Source organism: Musa acuminata, unplaced genomic scaffold (genome assembly GCF_036884655.1).
Source record: "Musa acuminata AAA Group cultivar baxijiao unplaced genomic scaffold, Cavendish_Baxijiao_AAA HiC_scaffold_69, whole genome shotgun sequence".
NCBI lineage: Eukaryota > Viridiplantae > Streptophyta > Magnoliopsida > Zingiberales > Musaceae > Musa > Musa acuminata.
Genome location: NW_027020350.1, coordinates 40,001 through 47,500, shown reverse-complemented (window position 1 = coordinate 47,500; position 7,500 = coordinate 40,001).

Below are 7,500 nucleotides of genomic sequence, written 5' to 3'. Positions count from 1 at the left end.
AAAGAGAAAGAGAGTTAGATCGAAAGAACGAGCAACGGACACGTCCCGAAGTCTCGCGAAAAGGAAAGCTTTACAAGCAATTCGTCGAACACCTTGTGTGCACAAGAGAAAAGAGGGAGAGGGGGAAAAACAAGGCTTTCAAGGATGAACGAACAGCTGCAAGCCCACAAACAGCCGCTCACCTGGTCCCGGACGCAACACCAAGTTCCCGTAAAGGTCACGTACGAACTTGCGAAAGAGTGTTCAACGCCCGGTATATAACCGAAGCCCCATCCAGCCATGTGCCACCCGGGGGGTTCCTGGGTGCTGAGATGGCTGACGTTTTGGTGAGCGGAGGCAGCACTCCGCTCACCTCCCGCGGCACGCGAAAACGAAGCCGTTTTGGGCTGTTTTGGGGCTGTTTTGCTCGGTTCGGTGAGCGGTCGCTTTGCAACGCTGCAGCTTGTTCGAACTTACATATTTACAAGCAAAATGACCCAAAACCATGAGAAAACATGCTGTTGGGCAGCTGTACATGCGGGTGTGAGCGACGAACGGTTCGTTGAACGGAGTTGTTGCGGGTGCGCGACGACCGTTCGTGACATTCTCCCCCACTTAAACTGTCGACGCCCTCGTCGACGCTTGTTGGTAGGTGTTGATGACTTCTTCTTCATGTCGCAGGGCGTCTTCAGGCTCCCAACTGGCTTCAGTTCGGGGAAGCTTTCGCCACTTCACCAAGTACTCTGTCTGTTCCGCTCCGTTGGGTAGCTTTATCTTGCGATCCGCCAGAATGGTTTCCACTCGCTTCTCGTAGGAGGCTGTGATGGGAGGTAGCCGAGTTGGAACACTTCGAGAAGCGTCTTGCGGATCTGAATGGTAGGCCTTCAGGTTGCTGGCGTGAAGAACGTTGTGAATTTTGAACCACGCCGGCAGCTGCAACTTGTAAGAAACATTGCCTACCCTGCTGATAATTGGGAAGGGCCCTTCATACTTACGCACCAATCCTTTGTGGACTCTTTTCCTGAAGAATTGGAGTGATGCTGGTTGGAGCTTTACCAACACCAAATCGCCAACTTTGAACTCCTGTGGTCGCCTTCCCAAATCTGCCCACTTCTTCATCCGTTTTGCCGCCTTCTCCAAGTAAGCCCGCGCAATATCGGCATTTCGATGCCACTCCTTTGCGAAATGGTAGGCTGATGGACTACTCCCAGTATACCCAATAGCCATAGTGTGCGGAGTCGACGGTTGTTGTCCTGTGATAATTTCGAAGGGGCTCTTGTTGGATGCAGAGCTCCGCTGCAAGTTGTAGGAGAATTGGGCGATGTCCAACAGCTTCACCCAATCTCGTTGATTGGCACTCACGTAGTGCCGGAGATACTGCTCTAAGAGCGAATTTATTCTTTCAGTCTGACCATCCGTCTGGGGGTGGAGGCTTGTAGAGAAGTATAACTTTGATCCCAACAATTTGAATAGCTCGGTCCAGAACCGTCCCAGAAACCGAGCGTCTCGATCACTAATGATATTGTGTGGGACTCCCCAATACTTCACTACACCCTTCATCATCAGTCTGGCCGCCTCTTCAGCTGAGCAGTGTAGGGGAGCAGCAATGAAAGTTGCATACTTTGAAAACCGATCGACCACTACAAGTATCGATCCAAGTCCCCCTACAGGTGGCAAGCTTGATATGAAGTCTAAGGAAATGCTCTCCCAAGGCCTTTCTGGTACGGGCAACGGCTCCAAAAGTCCCACCGGCTTCCGCTGCTCCACCTTGTCTTGTTGGCAAGTAAGGCATGTTCGAACATACTCCTCCACATCAATCCCCATTTTTGGCCAGTAGAAGGCTCTCTCCACGAGAGCCAACGTTCTGTGAATGCCGGGGTGTCCAGCCCAGAGGGAATCGTGACACTCTTTCAAGAGTTCACGCCTTAGATTGTCCACTCGGGGAACATAAACCCTATTCCCTTTTGTGTAAACAAGTCCCTCCTGGACCCAAAATCGTCGTGCCTTGCCTTCTTTGATGAGCTGCATCAGGATAACTGCCTGGGGATCACTATACAGTCCATCTCTGATTCGGGAAAGGAAGGTTGAGTGTAACTGACTTGCTTGGCCTCTGCCCTCCAGTTGTGCAGCATTCACGCACTCCACCTTCCGACTCAGCGCATCGGCCACGACATTCGCCTTCCCGGGCTTATATTCCATTGCCATATCAAATTCAGCCAGGAAGTCCTGCCACCGTGCTTGCTTTGGGGAGAGCTTCTTCTGAGTTTGGAAATAACTCAGGGCGATGTTATCTGTCCTCAGCACAAATCGCGACCCGAGGAGGTAGTGTCGCCAAACTCGTAGGCAGTGGATCACCGCTGTCATCTCCTTCTCATGCACTGGATACCGCCTCTCGGTCTCGTTGAGTTTGCGGCTCTCGTAGGCCACCGGATGACCTTCTTGCATGAGTACTCCACCAATAGCAAAGTCCGAAGCATCTGTATGGACTTCAAAGGGCTCTCCATAGTTTGGCAATTTGAGCACTGGTTCTTCCAAAACAGCAGCCTTTAGATCTTGGAATGCTATCTCACATCTGTCAGACCACTTCCAAGGCTGCTCCTTCTTCAGCAACTCCGTCAGTGGAGTTGCCCGCTTCGAATATCCCGCGATGAAGCGTCGGTAGTAGTTGACGAAACCAAGGAAGGATCTCAACTCTGGCACCTTCTTTGGAGTTCGCCATTCCGCAACTGCTTGCACCTTCGACTTGTCCATCCGGATGGAGCCATCACCGATTCGGTGCCCCAAGAACAGGATCTCAGTTTGAGCAAAGTAGCATTTCTCCCTTTTTACGAACAAAGTGTTCTCCCTGAGAACCTTGAAAATCGTCCGAAGGTGCTTGACGTGCTCCTCGAGCGTTTGGCTGTAAACGACGATGTCGTCCAAGTAGACGACCACGAACTTATCCAAATACTCCTTGAATAGCTGGTTCATGAGAGTACAGAATGTTGCCGGAGCGTTGGTTAAGCCGAAAGGCATCACCAAGAACTCAAACGCTCCATATCTGGTCACACATGTAGTCTTTGCTTCGTCGCCTTCAGCAATGCGCACCTGCCAATACCCCGACCGAAGGTCGAGTTTTGAGAAATACTTTGCCTTGCCCAATTGGTCGAACAAGTCCGCGATGAGCGGGATGGGATACTTGTTCTTCACTGTTACTTTGTTGAGGGCTCGGTAGTCGACGCATAATCGGAGACTCCCATCTTGTTTCTTCTGAAAGAGAACTGGAGCTCCGAAAGGTGCTTTTGAGCTGCGGATGAGACCACCGCTTAGCAGTTCACCTAACTGCTTTCTGAGTTCTGCCAACTCTGGCGGGGGCATGCGATAGGGTGGTCTCGCTGGAGGCTTCACTCCTGGCTCCAGCTCAATACTGTGATCCACGCCTCTGCGTGGCGGAAGAGTCTTCGGCAACTCAGGTGGCATAACGTCTTTGAACTCCTTCAGGACGTTGGCCACCACAGCAGGTTCTTGAATGGCTTCTTCATTGAGTGGCTCTAGCTTCATAGCAGCCACGAATGTTAGTTCGCCCTTTCGCACCCCTTTCTTCAATTGTAATGCCGAAATATGTTGGGGCTCCTTGGTTCCTCTCCGAGAGACGGGCACCACACAGGGGTCATCGCCTCCCATCATACATAGGGAATTCAAGAATGGCATCGGCACCAACTTCGCCGCGTGCATAAACTCCATTCCAAGAATCACTTGGAAGTCGTCTAGTGGCACGGCCATCATGTTGGTGGTTCCGCTCCAAGTCCCGATTCTGATGGGAACTCCCTTTGCCAATCCGGAGATTCGCCTGGCCTCCGAGTTCACTGCTTTCATTCGGCTTGGGCTCTTCTCCAATGTCAACCCAAGTCGCTGTGCTTCACGATCGGCTATGAAGTTGTGGGTAGCGCCCGTGTCCACCATTGCACGGGTCGTTTGGCCATTCAGCTTGATGTCCACATACATCAGTTCACTACTTCCTGCTTTTTGTGCCTTCGTCTTCGTGTTCTCCCCCACTTGACCCCGCATAGCGTTCAACAAACGCATTGCTCCCATTCGGGGTCCTTGCGACTCTTCATCGTCGCTGCTGGATTCAGAACTGCTTGAGCTAAGGGCAACAGTTTTGCCCTTGTCCGATCGGGGAGGGTGGATGGAAGCTGTCAAAGCGTTGAGTGCCTGCTTCTGTGGGCACTCCCTTACCATGTGCGGTCCTCCGCACAAGAAGCATCCTCCAGGTTTTGAGGCCTTGCCTTTTGGATTCGGCCCTTTGTGGGAGCTCTTCTTCTTCTGTTCGCCCCCGAGCTCCTTCCCTCGAGAATGTTTTTGAGGGCGATTGCTTGAAGATTGTTTCCTTCTCGCTGGGTCTTCGGAGGAAACGAAGTCGGTGAGCCTTTCTGCAGCTGCAATTGCCCCGACCACGTCGGTAACATTCCTTCGATTCAGCTCTTGCTGAGCCCATGGTTTCAAACCATCAAGGAAACTGAACAACTTGTCCTTCTCGGACATGTCCTGTATGTCCAGCATCAGTGCAGAAAACTGCTTTACATAGTCTCGGATGGTGGTACTTTGGCGGAGTTGTCTCAACTTCCTTCTTGCGACGAACTCTGTGTTCTCCGGTAGGAACTGAGTTCTCAACTCCCGCTTCAAGTCTTCCCATGTGTCGACTCGACACCGACCTTGTTGGATCTCCTCCCAACGAGTTCGCCACCAAAGTTTCGCATCTCCATTCAGATACATTGTTGCTATAGAAACTTTGGTATCTTCAGAATCGGGCCTCGTAGCTCGGAAGTATTGTTCCATGTCGAACAGAAAGTTCTCGAGCTCCTTGGCATCTCTGGCCCCTCCGTATCCATGGGGCTCAGGTGCCCTCAAGTTTTGTGGCGGTGCAACGCGGGTGTTGCCTCCTCCCGCATTTAGCGTTCTTGTGAGCATAGCCACCTTTGCCGTGAGTTCCGCCACAACGTCTTGTAAGTGCAGCACGGAGTCCTTGGTGTCATCGGACAGTCGGTCGACTAGGGCCTCGACCTTGTCGATCCTGGACTCCGCTTCCTCTTGCGAGCTCTCTACCCCAACAAGTCTTTGTTGGCCATGGTAGAGTTCCTCCATGCTCGCTTCCAGAACATCCAGGCGGGTTTCCGCCGTCGTGAGTCTCTCCTTATGACTCTTTTTCCCAGTTAGCGCACCAGATTGCGCTTCCTCCGCTCGCGGAGAGTTACCAACTTCTCGCTCATCCTGTTCGCTGCCGCGATCCTCGTGAGCGGCTCCAACAGCATGAGAGCGAGTGTGCACATGCAGCCCACCTGCGGCTGCTTGGGGCAAGGGTCCAGCTTGCCCCGTCTTGCTCGATTCGCCACGATGCTTTGCCATGGCGAAGTTGCGAAGTTCGTTCGCTGTTCGATCGAAGAGCTTGCCCGCTCTGATACCACAATGTCACGACCTTAGCTGGAATTGCCTAAGGCGTGCGGCACCCTTGCGGCCAAAGACGCGAACTTAGCTTGCGTTGCCTAAGTCGCGAGTCACCCGTGCGGCAAAGACGCGAACTTAGCTTTGCCTTGCCTAAGTCGCGCTTCGCCCTTGCGATCTTGCTCCGCAAGGATCAGCCCACTTTGTAACCTCTCGCAGGTCCCGAAGGACCTGTAAAAGAGAAAGAGAGTTAGATCGAAAGAACGAGCAACGGACACGTCCCGAAGTCTCGCGAAAAGGAAAGCTTTACAAGCAATTCGTCGAACACCTTGTGTGCACAAGAGAAAAGAGGGAGAGGGGGAAAAACAAGGCTTTCAAGGATGAACGAACAGCTGCAAGCCCACAAACAGCCGCTCACCTGGTCCCGGACGCAACACCAAGTTCCCGTAAAGGTCACGTACGAACTTGCGAAAGAGTGTTCAACGCCCGGTATATAACCGAAGCCCCATCCAGCCATGTGCCACCCGGGGGGTTCCTGGGTGCTGAGATGGCTGACGTTTTGGTGAGCGGAGGCAGCACTCCGCTCACCTCCCGCGGCACGCGAAAACGAAGCCGTTTTGGGCTGTTTTGGGGCTGTTTTGCTCGGTTCGGTGAGCGGTCGCTTTGCAACGCTGCAGCTTGTTCGAACTTACATATTTACAAGCAAAATGACCCAAAACCATGAGAAAACATGCTGTTGGGCAGCTGTACATGCGGGTGTGAGCGACGAACGGTTCGTTGAACGGAGTTGTTGCGGGTGCGCGACGACCGTTCGTGACAACCCGGGGGGTTCCAGGGTGCTGAGATGGCTGACGTTTTGCTCCGCTCTCGACGGTCACCGCGCAATGCAAGAACAGGCCAAAAACTGGCCAAAACGGCCCAAAAACGGGCCAAAACTGGCCATTTTTGGCTGCACGAGCGAGCGGCGAGCGGCGGACAGCGAGCGAAGCGAGAGGCAGCACCGTCCCTGCTATACGAAAGCCCCATCCAGCCCTGTGCCACCCGGGGGGTTCCAGGGTGCTGAGATGGCTGACGTTTTGCTCCGCTCTCGACGGTCACCGCGCAATGCAAGAACAGGCCAAAAACTGGCCAAAACGGCCCAAAAACGGGCCAAAACTGGCCATTTTTGGCTGCACGAGCGAGCGGCGAGCGGCGGACAGCGAGCGAAGCGAGAGGCAGCACCGTCCCTGCTATACGAAAGCCCCATCCAGCCCTGTGCCACCCGGGGGGTTCCAGGGTGCTGAGATGGCTGACGTTTTGCTCCGCTCTCGACGGTCACCGCGCAATGCAAGAACAGGCCAAAAACTGGCCAAAACGGCCCAAAAACGGGCCAAAACTGGCCATTTTTGGCTGCACGAGCGAGCGGCGAGCGGCGGACAGCGAGCGAAGCGAGAGGCAGCACCGTCCCTGCTATACGAAAGCCCCATCCAGCCCTGTGCCACCCGGGGGGTTCCAGGGTGCTGAGATGGCTGACGTTTTGCTCCGCTCTCGACGGTCACCGCGCAATGCAAGAACAGGCCAAAAACTGGCCAAAACGGCCCAAAAACGGGCCAAAACTGGCCATTTTTGGCTGCGCGAGCGAGCGGCGAGCGGCGGACAGCGAGCGAAGCGAGAGGCAGCACCGTCCCTGCTATATACGAAAGCCCCATCCAGCCCTGTGCCACCCGGGGGGTTCCAGGGTGCTGAGATGGCTGACGTTTTGCTCCGCTCACGACGGTCACCGCACCACGCAAGAACGGACCATAAACAGGCCAAAACAGCCCAAAAACGGGCCAAAACTGGTCATTTTTGGCTGCGCGAGCGAGCGGCGAGCGGCGAACAGCGAGCGAAGCGTGAGGCAGCACCGTCCCTGCTATACGAAAGCCCCATCCAGCCCTGTGCCACCCGGGGGGTTCCAGGGTGCTGAGATGGCTGACGTTTTGCTCCGCTCACGACGGTCACCGCGCCATGCAAGAACGGACCAAAAACAGGCCAAAACAGCCCAAAAACGGGCCAAAACTGGCCATTTTTGGCTGAGCGAGCGAGCGGTGAGCGGCGAACAGCGAGCGAAGCGAGAGGCAG